The sequence below is a fragment of the Ranitomeya variabilis genome, chromosome 5 (genome assembly GCF_051348905.1).
Source record: "Ranitomeya variabilis isolate aRanVar5 chromosome 5, aRanVar5.hap1, whole genome shotgun sequence".
Classification (NCBI taxonomy): Eukaryota; Metazoa; Chordata; class Amphibia; order Anura; family Dendrobatidae; genus Ranitomeya; species Ranitomeya variabilis.
The window spans coordinates 201517947-201530914 of record NC_135236.1 but is presented as its reverse complement, the minus strand read 5'-3'; positions in this window follow the sequence as shown (position 1 = coordinate 201530914).

The following is a 12968-nucleotide window of genomic DNA, read 5'->3' as shown; positions in this document are numbered from 1 at the left end:
TGCTGTCTGTCCTTCACAGCAGTCATCAGGTGTATCCACTTTGGACTGGGCTATTTCGTCTGGCTTCACCCTTTAGTCAGTGCCAGTTGTCCATCGTTTCTGGAGGATTCACATCCCTTCCTGGTCTCTCCTGTTTGCTGTTCTTTTCACCAAGATAAGCCCTGCTTGTTTTTGCAGCCCTCATTTTGTGGGCCTTATTGTTCAGTGCATTTCATGTTTTTTCTTGTCCAGCTTAATCTGTGTAAGGATTTATGCAGCCAGGCTGGAATCTCTGGAGAGGCAGATATACCCTCCATGTCTTTAGTTAGATGTGGAGTTTTTGTATTTTTGTATTTTCTGTGGTGGATATTTCCTAGTATTTTAATACTGACCGCATAGTTCTCTGTCCTATCTTTCCTATTTAGCTAGATTGGCCTCCTTTGCTAAATCCTGTTTTCAGCCTGTGTATGTTTTTTCCTCTCCTCTCACAGTCAATATTTGTGGGGGGCTGTCTGTTCTTTGGGAATTTTCTCTGAGGTGAGATAGTTTTCCCTTTTCTATCTATAGGGTTAATTAGTCCTCCGGCTGTGTCGAGGTGTCTAGGATCAGTAGGTACATCCCACGGCTACTTCTAGTTGCGGTGTTAAGTTCAGGGTCAGCGGTCAGTACAGATACCACCTTCTCCAGAGTGCGTCTCATGCTGCTCCTAGCCCACCAGATCATAACAGCCCATGAATCCCAGCCCTGCAGTGTCTTTTCATTAATTCACACTGCGGGGCTGGGATTCATGGCCTTGTGCAGTAAATATGTTCGCCTCTCACTCGTGTCCTTACACCTGCTTCAGACTGTGCGGCGTCAGCTGATCCCTTATCGCATGCCACGGCCATGAAGCCGCACAGTCTGAAGAAAGCGGAAGGAGATGAGTGACAGGCGAGCATATGCACTGCTCATGCCCATCAATCACACCCTCGCAGTCAAAATAAATAAGACACCGAGGGGCGCTGAGTCGGGCAGGGCGGCCGCAGAGGCACAGCCAGCCAACCAATGATGTCAGAAGATGGGCAGCGCTACCAAGGGGGCTGCTGCGTGTCATTACAAAGGAAAGTCACACCGCAGGGACGGTTTAATGGTCTCAGGGGACACATTTTATACGTGTTGAGTTCGACGTGTGCAAGGACAATAACTGAATGAGCCACCTTGTACAAATGCAGCATTACTGCTGTACAAGGTGGCTGTTATACATACAAACGCCTGGGGGGGACAGGTTCCCTTCAATTTCATTGTTGTATCTGTGTGGCGTTTGCAGGACACGATGCCGGCTACACAGCAGGGGAACAGCTGGCATTACTGAACCCCTCTGACACATTGGCTGGTGTTTTTCTCTGTGCAGCCAGCACTTCCGGGCACCAACTGGCGGTGTTAGAGCCCAGGGACAGCAGGAGGAGAGAGAGCAGAGTGTAGGCCGAAGCCTGCACTGGAGGCAGTTTTAGGTCTGTTGTGTCTGCGTGGCGTTTGCAGGACACGTTGCCGGCTACACAGCGGGGGAACAGCTGGCGTTGCTGAACCTCACTGACACATTGGTGGGTGTTTTTCTCTGTGCAGCCAGCACTTCCAGGCACCAACTGGCAGTGTTAGAGCCCAGGATCAGCAGGAGGAGCAGAGGAGCAGAGTGTAGGCCGAAGCCTGCACTGGCGGCAGCTTTGTGTCTGCGTGGCGTTTGCAGGACACGTTGCCGGCTACACAGCGGGGGAACAGCTGGCGTTGCTGAACCCCAATGACACATTGGTGGGTGTTTTTCTCTGTGCAGCCAGCACTTCCGGGCAGCAACTGGCGGTGTTAAAGCCCAGGGACAGCAGGAGGAGCAGAGTGTAGGCCGAAGCCTGCACTGGAGCAAGTTGAAAGGGAACCTTTACCCCCCCAGGCGTTTGTTGCTGAAAGAGCCAACTTGTACAGCACTAATGCTGCAAAAGGAAAAGGTGGCTTTTTTAATTATGCTCCTTGCAAACACTGAACTAGATACTTATGAAATGTGTCCCCTCACACCGTAAAACCGTCCCGGAGGTGGGACTTTCCTTTGTAATGTGACGCAGCACAGCCGTCATTCCTACCCCCTTGGTGCCGTGTGCTGCCTCCTCAGCGTTGTTTGATTCTGTCCCGGAGCCTGCACTGTTATGTTATCCCTTGGCCAGGTGCACTTAGCGCTGCCCGTCTTCTGACATAATTTGGTGTCAGGCTGGCTGCGCCTGTGCGGCTGCGCTGCCCGAGATCCCGCCTCGCAGTGTCGTCTAATGTAATCCCACTGCGGGCCTGGGATCCATGGGCATGCACAGTGCATATCCTCGCCTCTCACTCCCCACCCTCCGGCTTCTTTATACTGTGCGGCGTCCCGGCCGTGGCATGCTATTAGGGATCAGCTGACGGTGCACAGTCTGAAGAAGGCGGAGGGAGATGAGTGAGAGCCTGAGGTGAAGATATGCACTGCGCATGGCCATGGATCACAGGCCCGCAGTGTGATTAAATCAGAAGACATTGCGAGGTGGGATCTCGGCCAGCGCGGCCGCACAGGCGCAGCCAGCCTGACACCAAATGCCATCAGAAGACGGGCAGCGCTAAGTGTGCCTGGCCAAGGGATAACATAACAGCGCAGGCTCCGGGACAGAATCAAACAACGCTGAGGAGGCAGCGCACAGCGCCAAGGGGGTAGGAATGATGGCTGTGCTGCGTCACATTACAAAGGAAAGTCCCACCTCCGGGACAGTTTATCGGTGTGAGGAGACACATTTCATAAGTGTTAGGTTCAGCGTGTGCAAGGAGCACTACGAAAATAGGCACCTTTTCCTTGTGCAGCATTACTGCTGCACAATGTGGCTCTTTCAGTAACAAATGCCTGGGGGGGGCAGGTTCCCTTAAATTATAGTTGTGCCAGCGTGGCGGGCGCATGACACGTTGCCGGATACACAGCAGGGGAGCAGCAGGCATTACTGAACCCCACTAACACATTGGCGAGGTGTTTGGCTCTGTGCAAACAGCACTTCCGGGCAGCAACCAGCAGTGTTGGAGCCCAGGGACAGCAGGAGGAGCAGAGTGTAGGCCGAAGCCTGCACTGGAGGCATGTAAATGTCTGTTAGTGTGCCAGCATGGCGGTCGCATGACACGTTGCCGGATACACAGCTGGGGAGCAGCTGACGTTACTGAACCCCAATAACAGAGGAGCGACTGTTGACTGTGCGGACAGCACTTCCAGGCACCAACTGGCGGTGTTAGAGCCCAGGGAAAGCAGGAGGAGCAGATTGGAGGTATTGCCGCACACAGAGCTGGGGAGCAGCTGACGTTACTGAACCCCAATAACAGAGGAGCGACTGTTGACTGTGCGGACAGCACTTCCAGGCACCAGCTGGCGGTGTTAGAGCCCAGGGACAGCAGGAGGAGCAGATTGGAGGTATTGCCGCACACACAGCTGGGGAACAGCTGACGTTACTGAACCCCAATAACACGGCAGCAAGTGTTAACTGTGCGGACAGCACTTCCAGGCACCAACTGGCGGTGTTAGAGCCCAGGGACAGCAGGAGGAGCAGATTGGAGGTATTGCCGCACACACAGCAGGGGAGCAGCTGACGTTACTGAACCCCAATAACAGAGGAGCGACTGTTGACTGTGTGGACAGCACTTCCAGGCACCAACTGGCGGTGTTAGAGCCCTGGGACAGCAGGAGGAGCAGATTGGAGGTATTGCCGCACACACAGCAGGGGAGCAGCTGACGTTACTGAACCCCAATAACAGAAGAGCGACTGTTGACTGTGCGGACAGCACTTCCAGGCACCAACTGGCGGTGTTAGAGCCCTGGGACAGCAGGAGGAGCAGATTGGAGGTATTGCCGCACACACAGCTGGGGAACAGCTGACGTTACTGAACCCCAATAACACGGCAGCAAGTGTTAACTGTGCGGACAGCACTTCCAGGCACCAACTGGCGGTGTTAGAGCCCAGGGACAGCAGGAGGAGCAGATTGGAGGTATTGCCGCACACACAGCAGGGGAGCAGCTGACGTTACTGAACCCCAATAACAGAGGAGCGACTGTTGACTGTGTGGACAGCACTTCCAGGCACCAACTGGCGGTGTTAGAGCCCAGGGACAGCAGGAGGAGCAGATTGGAGGTATTGCCGCACACACAGCAGGGGAGCAGCTGACGTTACTGAACCCCAATAACAGAAGAGCGACTGTTGACTGTGCGGACAGCACTTCCAGGCACCAACTGGCGGTGTTAGAGCCCTGGGACAGCAGGAGGAGCAGATTGGAGGTATTGCCGCACACACAGCTGGGGAGCAGCTGATGTTACTGAACCTTAATAACAGAGGAGCGACTGATGACTGTGCGGACAGCACTTCCAGGCACCAAATGGCGGTGTTAGAGCCAAGGGACAGCAGGAGGAGCAGAGGAACACAGTGTAGGCCGAAGCCTGATTGGAGCATGTCGAAAGGGAACCTTTAACCACCCCCCCAAGGCATTCGTAGCTGAAAGAGCCATCTTGTGCAGCACTAAGGATGCAAAAGGAGAAGGTGGCTCTTTTAATTATGCTCCTTGCAAACACAGAACTAAACACTTATAAAATGTCTCCCCTGACACTGTGAGACCGTCACGGAGGTGGGACTTTCCTTTGTAATGGGACGCAGCACAGCCGTCATTCTTACCCCCTTGGTGCTGTGCACCGCCTCCTCAGCGTTGTTTGATTCTGTCCCGGAGTCGGCGCAGTTATGTTATCCCTTGGCCAGGCGCACTTAGCGCTGCCCGTCTTCTGACATCATTTGTTGTCAGGCTGGCTGCGCCTGTGCGGCCGCGCTGCCCGAGATCCCGCCTCGCAGTGTTGTCGAATGTAATCCCACTGCGGGCCTGGGATCCATGGGCATGCGCAGTGCATATCCTCGCCTCTCACTCCCCTCCCTCCGGCTTCTTCAGACTGTGCGGCGTCCCGGCTGTGGCACGCTATTAGGGATCATCTGACGGCGCACAGTCTGAAGAAGGCGGAGGGAGATGAGTGAGAGCCTGAGGTGAAGATATGCACTGCGCATGGCCATGGATCCCAGGCCCGCAGTGTGATTAAATCAGAAGACACTGCGAGGTGGGATCTCGGCCAGCGCGGCCGTACAGGCGCAGTCAGCCTGACAACAAATGATGTCAGAAGACGGGCAGCGCTAAGTGTGCCTGGCCAAGGGATAACATAACAGCGCAGGCTCTGGGACAGAATCAAACAACACTGAGGAGGCGGCACACGGCACCAAGGGGGTAGGAATGATGGCTGTGCTGCGTCACATTACGAAGGAAAGTCCCACCACCGGGACGGTTTTACGGTATCAGTGGCCACATTTTATAAGTGATAAGTTCTGAGTGTGCAATTAACTAAACTAAAATAGCTACATTTTCCTTGTGCAGCATTACTGCTGCACAAGGTGGCTCTTTCAGTAACAAACGCCTGGGGGGGGGACAGGTTCCCTTCAATTTCAGTTGTTGTGTCAGCGTGGTGGTCGCAGGACACATTGCCGGCTACACAGCTGGGGATCAGCTGATGTTACTGAAACCCAATAACACTGGGTCGTATGTTTTCAATGTGCAGCCTGCACTTATGAGCCTCAACTGGCGGTGTTGGAGCCCAGGAATTACAGTTCAGGTGGTAGAAAGATGAACACAACAGGAGACCTGGATACTGTAGACCAGAGGTCCCCAACGTTTCTGACCTTGAGTGCCACATTCAGCTCTGAGAGAGGGTCGCGAGCCACATCCAGCCTTGAGAGAGGGTCGTGAGCCACATTCAGCTCCCACCCCCTCAAAATAGTGGCAACCAAAGCCCCATTACAGGCATAATGGTAACCAAAGCTTTTCCACAAAAATCAATCACCCCAAAGCAGTATACAAAGATCTAGGGGTTCCTACAATACCCCCCATTCAGTATTATCCTATAAAGCACTCCCAAGACACAGTCACATCCAGCTACAAACACCTCCTCTGACATGTGGTGTCATCTTGTCTCCAGCGTACCATACTTAAGTCATCTCCAAACCCCTAAGACTATTAGATGTGTACCCAGATCTGCTCTTCTGTGCAGAGCTGCTCACAACATTCACCATTTTCAGATGTGCTCTTCATACCTATTTTCTAGAACTGGAGCTAATGTTCCAAGCTGACAGACAGCTGCGAGCCACAATTCATGGGACCGTGAGCCACATGTGGCTCCCGAGCTACAGGTTGGGGACCCCTGCTGTAGACAGTCACCCAATTATTTAATCAGGAAGAGGAGTGGCAAATTCCTGCGAGATCCAGACCTGGTTCATTTTCAGAAAAGTAAGCCGGTCAACGTTATCGGAGAATAGTCACATGCGACGGTCTGTTAGTACACCACCTGCAGCACTAAAGACGCGTTCCGATAATACACTAGCCGCAGGGCAAGCCAGCACCTCCAATGCATACTGGCTTAGCTCTGGCCATGTATCCAGCTTAGAGACCCAAAACTTGAAAGGGGAAGAGCCATCTGGGAGTACAGTAAGAGGGCAAGACATGTAGTCTGTCACCATCTGACGGAACCGTTGCCTCCTGCTGACTGGAGCCGCCTGTGATGGTGTAGACATTTGTGGTGGGCACACAAAACTGTGCCACAGTTGGGCCATACTGGTCTTGCCTTGGGCAGAGGCACTGCTTCTGCTCCCTCTTTGTGCAGAGCCTCCTCCACTGCCTGGACGCACTGAGCTGCTTTGTAAAGCACTAGCAGCACTTCTATAAGTTGGACTGGAGAAGATGATGGAATTCACAAGTGTGTCTTGGTACTCCCACATTTTACGCTCCCGGTTCAACGGTGTGATGAGGCTTTGTATGTTGTCCCGGTAGTGAGGATCGAGGAGGGTGTACACCCAATAATCAGACATGTTGAGAATGTGGGCGATGCGGCGGTCGTTTCTCAGGCACTACAGCATGTAATCATCCATGTGCTGCAGACTGCCAACTGTCCAAGAAACGCTGTCCCCTGCTTGAGGCGTGATCTCTGCCCGCTCTTCATCACCCCACCCTCGCTGTACACACTGACTACTGGACAATTGTGTAACTCCCTCCTCTGGACGGATGTCTTCCTCCTCCATTGACTCCTCCTCATCTTCCTCACAAAGTGTCCCCTGCCTACGCGTTTGTGAGGAACCACCTGGTGCTGACTGTCCAGAAGCTGATGGAAATGGTGACTCCTCATCCTCCACCTCTTCCACAACATCATCCCTTAGCGCTTGCAGTGTTTGTTGAAGCAGGCAGATAAGGAGGACAGTCATGCTGACTAGTGCATCATCTGCACTCGCCATCCGCGTGGAATAATCGAAGGGACGCAAAACCTGGCAGACGTCCTTCATAGTGGCCCACTCTGTGGTTGTGAAGTCTGAACGGCGCGGAGTGCGACTTCTTTGTGCCTGATGCAGCTGGTACTCCATTACTGCTTGCTGCTGCTCACACAACCACTCCAACATAAGTAACGTGGAATTCCACCTGGTAGGTAGGTCACATATGATGCGATGTTCCGGGAGGCGGAATCGGCGCTGCAGAGCTGCAATGCGCGATCTTGCCGTGCTGGAACGCCGCAAGTGAGCACACTCTAGGTGGACCTTGTGCAGCAGTGCATCAAGATCTGGATAGTCCCTTAAAAAACTCTGCATGACCAAGTTGAGCACATGTGCCAGACATGGGATGTGAGTGAGGTTGCCGAGGCCCAGAGCTGCCACCAGATGTCGGCCATTGTCACACACTACCATGCCTGGCTGGAGATTCGCTGCCACAAACCACACATCGCTCTCCTGCTTGATGGCATTCCAGAGCTCCTGCGCTGTGTGGCTTCGATTCCCCAAAGAAATTAATTTCAAGACGGCCTGTTGACGTTTGGCCACGGCTGTGCTCATGTCGGTCGTAACAGGTAAACGTTCACGGGTCCATGTGGAGGTGGACTGTGACGGCTCCTGCAGCGATGATTCAGATGAACTTGTGTATGAGGAGGAGTCAATGCATACAGACTGGATTCCTGCAATCCTTGGAGTGGGCAGGACACGTCCTGCGCCACTCGCACGATCTGTACCTGGCTCAACCACATTAACCCAATGGGCAGTGAGGGAAAGGTATCGCCCCTGTCCATGGTGACTGGTCCACGCATCGGTGGTGAGGTGGACCTTGCTACTGACGGCGTTCAGTAGCGCGTGTTTTATGTGTCCCTCCACATGCTTGTGCAGGGCAGGGACGGCTTGCCTGCTTAAATAAAAGCGGCTGGGCACATTTTACTGTGGGACTGCCAATGACATCAAGTCACGCAAGCTGTCAGTCTCCACCAGCCTGAATGACAGCATTTCCAGTGACAGAAGTTTGGCAATGCCTGCAGTCAGAGCCTGTGCTCGTGGGTGGTTTCCCGAGAAAGGCTGCCTTTTCTCCCATGCCTGTACTACCGATGGCTGTAGAATGGGCTGGGAGTGTGTGGATGACTGGGAACGTGGTGCTGCGGGTGGAATTACAGTGGGTCTCTGGACAACAGTGCCAGAGGTTCTTCCATGGCGATCCTGGGAGGAAGCTGAACCAGCTGTGTGTGAGCTGGAGGAAGAGGCAACATGAGCTGAAGAGGTAGTAGCTGCCGCTGTTGGTTGGCCTAGGTCTTCAGTGTGTTTTTGTAACTCCACCGCGTGCCTGGTCCGCACATGTTTCCACATGTTTGAGGTATTGAGGTTGCCGACATTTCTCCCTCTTTTGATTTTATGATGACACACCTTGCATTTGACAAAGCAAATGTCATCTGCAACTGTGTCAAAAAAGGACCAGGCACTGCAAGTCTTGGGAGCGCCCTTTTTGGCTTTTGGAAGAGACATGCTCCTAACGGGTGTCGTAGTGGAGGCTACAGGCTCCGCAGTCTTCCCCCTCCCTCTCCCTGTTTGGGTATCTCTTCCTCAGAGCTGCTCCCACCACCTTCCTGTCCCTCACGCCACAATGGGTCAAGGACCTCATCAATCTACACTACCCTCTGCCACCAACTGCTCCTCCTGGGTAGTCTTGGCAGCACAGCACGCACCAGAAAGTGGCACCTGAGTGTCGTCATCAGATGCGTACTGCAGTGTGGTGACCGGAGGCACTGGCCCATCCGCCTCTTCAGAGTCAGAGAGACAAAGCTGTTGCGCATCACTGCACACTGCCTGTTCTTCCATTTCTCCAATGCTGCTTGGCTGGCCCCCTGTTTCCAAGCCAAGAGATTCAGAGAACAGAAGTAGAGACGGCTCCTGTCCTGGGCTCTCTGACTGCCTGGGCAATTTTGGCAGGTGGTGAAGAGACAGATGGGTGCTCTCCAGTGCTCTGTGCCTGAGAGGATGTGGCACTAATTGAAGTCGATGCGTTAGCTGCCATCCATCCGACAACGGCTTCAATTTGGTGTTCACGCAGCAGCGGTGTACGGCGCTCTCCGACAAAGCTGCGCATGAACGACTGTTACCTCCTGAAACTGGGTGATGATGAGTCACCGGTGCCCGCAGCAGGCACAGAATCCCCACATCCTCTCCCTGCTCCGCACCCACGCCCATGTGCCTTACTCCCTGCCTTCTTCATCTTGGTTGACTGATAAAGATAAGCAGAAAAGAACTAAGGGCTTAGTGTGCTTATTCCTGAACAGCTCCTAACAGGTATAAGAAACACTAATTTTCTAAAGTGTGGACTAAACTTTAATATGAGCTAATGTGGCCTACACAACACAACAAGTGGTGTGTTTGGTGAACTTTATTATTTTTTTTTTTTTTTTGGCAGAACTGACTACTGGGCAAGCTGCACTCACACGGAGACCGTGCAGACAGCCGTAAACGGCGCTGCAAGGCCCAAAAAAACTCCTCTAGGTTATCCTATGTAGTGTTTTTCCACAATTTAGCTGGATATGGGTGGAAAGCCACTAATAGGAATTATTTGAAAAAATGTGCAGCAGCCTGCACTATTTGCAAAAAAGGACAATGTATTTTACGGTATGAGGCAGTGACGCACCCTGAGCTGGATATAACTGGCTGTGGCTGCACACAGACTACAGGGCGAGCTGCACTCACACGGAGACCGTGCAGACAGCCGTAAACGGCGCTGCAAGGCCCAAAAAAACTCCTCTAGGTTATCCTATGTAGTGTTTTTCCACAATTTAGCTGGATATGGGTGGAAAGCCACTAATAGGAATTATTTGAAAAAATGTGCAACAGCCTGCACTATTTGCAAAAAAGGACAATGGATAGAACAGTATGAGGCAGTGAACCACCCTGAGCTGAATACAACCGGCTGTTGCTGCACACAGACTACAGAGTGGGCTGCACTCACACACACACACACAGAGACCTTGCAGATCACTGTGAAAACAGCACTGCAAGGCAGAAGCAAGGTGAACACACAGCGGTTGCTAAATTAGCCTGGGAAAAGCACAATGAAGCAAATCGCTATCTCAACTGGCCCTCAGTCAGAACACAGCGTCCTATGCCTAACTGAATTCACAGCAGAGTGAGCCAGAAAGGGCGGCAGCGTTTTTTATAGTGCATCATGACATCATTTTAGCAGCCAATCACAGCCTTGCCAGTAGTTACATGCCCACCATGCTGAACAGGATGTGCCCACACTTGTAATCATTCCTCATTGGCTGAATTCGTGCAGTTTGAATTCTGGGAACTTCCGATTCCGGTACCCGATATGCGGTAAGTATCGGAACTCGGTATCGGAATTCCGATACCGCAAATATTGGCCGATACCCGATACTTGCGGTATCGGAATGCTCAACACTACTAATGGGCTTAATGCTACCTTACAATACAAAGGAGACTTATCACCCCATATGCTACCACTATTCTATGATAATCTAACCTATACTATTCAATACTGTACGCGGCAGATCATTTGCCGGCTTTTAATATATCTATATCTAGATCTATCTATCTATCTATCTATCTATCTATCTATCTATCTATCTATCTATCTATTTCTCTCTCTCTATAGATATATTTATATATATATATATATATATATATATATATATATATATATATATATATACTGTATATGTTTTGAAGATTATTTGGCATTTAAATGATCTTTACAGTTGTGTTTTACAATGCGATTTTCACATGAGCTTTTACATAGAACTGCTGCATGTAACAGCTCATGTTAAAATCACATTGCATACGGATGCCATATGGATGTCACACTGTTACTAGATGCGAGGAAATTGCATCCTTGCATTGCAAACGTATTACATATGGATCACTGTTTGTGAACATTTGTTGGATTCTGGGCAGTCAAAATCGGACCGATTTTTTATACTGTAAGTGTGACTCCAACCTAAGTCTCCAAATCAATAGGCAAATGTTATGCTGCAGGTCAAGTAGGAGGTCAGGAATGTACAGGGTGGAGGGGGGATGAAAATACTTTAAGAATGTCAATCTCCAGAATAATAATTTGGATTTATGTGTCTGGAATAAAAATATGTAGCCTCAAAATTGTTGAGAGGTAGGTTAGGTTGTGGTCATTTTTACATATGCTGCACACCTTCACAAGAATTCCCATAAGAGTGCTCCAAAGTGGTGCACACACTGAGCTGCTTATAAAATTTACATCTCAATAACGTATGGTTCACATGTATTTTGCAAAAATACTTTTTTTTAAATAAAATTGCAGCAAAATAACTATTAATTTACATTTTGTAGAGCAGGCTTACAGAAGTAGATTCAACTCCCAGCACATCATACTTTTTTTCTATTCAGATTACCCCAAATTTCTGCCTTTTTCTATCATAGTAAATTTGTTGAGAGGGTATTGAAATTGCAGCATACATCAGACACCTAATTATTATTACCTGTCAGTCACTTGTTGGGAAGCCTGATTGTTGTGAGCACAACATCTTTATTCTACAAGAGAGAATCATACCATTTAAATTATTACTTTCGTGTCTGCACTTGAGAAGCATAATTACGATACGTTTCAAGCTCCTCTGATGTGCTGTAAAGGTAATTGAGAATATGTATGACAGGAGACAGACTTGAGATGCAGAGCCGTCTGCCAGCCTGGTAATAAGCAGGATCTGAGTACACATACATCTGTTAAAGATCCAGACTTCTATTACGAGATAAGAACAACTGTGTAATTCCCGATTCATTAGCACTAAAACATCAGCCAAGTGATGCTACAATACACTCAATATTTACAAGCACTGAATAATAAACTTTTTATTACTAAGACTTTTCATCTTTCCTTTTCAAAAAGAAAACTGTAATTGTAAAGAGTGTAATATTTCAGATGATGCATCAAGCTTTTTAAAAATGTTCAGAAGTAGACATGATTTCAGCATAAATACTGTTCTTTAGAACACCCTATAAGCATACACTAAAGCATTGTTTAACAAACTCCAGTCCGCATGGCCCCCAACAGGTCATGTTTTCAGGATTTCCTTAACCCCTTAATGACCGGAGCTTTTTTCAGCTTTGCGTTTTCGTTTTTCGCTCCCCTTCTTCCCAGAGCCATAACTTTTTATTTTTCTGTCAATATGGCCATGTGAAGGCTTATTATTTGCGGGATGATTTGAACTTTTGAAAAACACCATTGGTTCTACCATGTAGTCTACTAGAAAAAGGGAAAAAATTCCAAGTGTGGTGAAATTGCATAAAAAGGGCAATCCCACACTTGTTTTTTGTTTGGCTTTTTTGCTAGATTCAATAAATGCTAAAAAAGACCTGTCATTATGATTATAATTCTCCAGGTCATTACGAGTTCATAGACACCAAACATATCTAGGTTCTTTTTTATCTAAGTGGTGAAAAAAATTACAAACTTTACAAAAAGAAAAAAAAATTGCTCAATTTTCCGTTACCCGTAGCGTCTCAATTTTTCGTGATCTGGGTTGGCTGAGGGCTTTTTTTTTGCATGCCGAACCGATGTTTTTAATGATACCATTTTGGTGCAGATATGTTCTTTTGATCAGCCGTTATTGC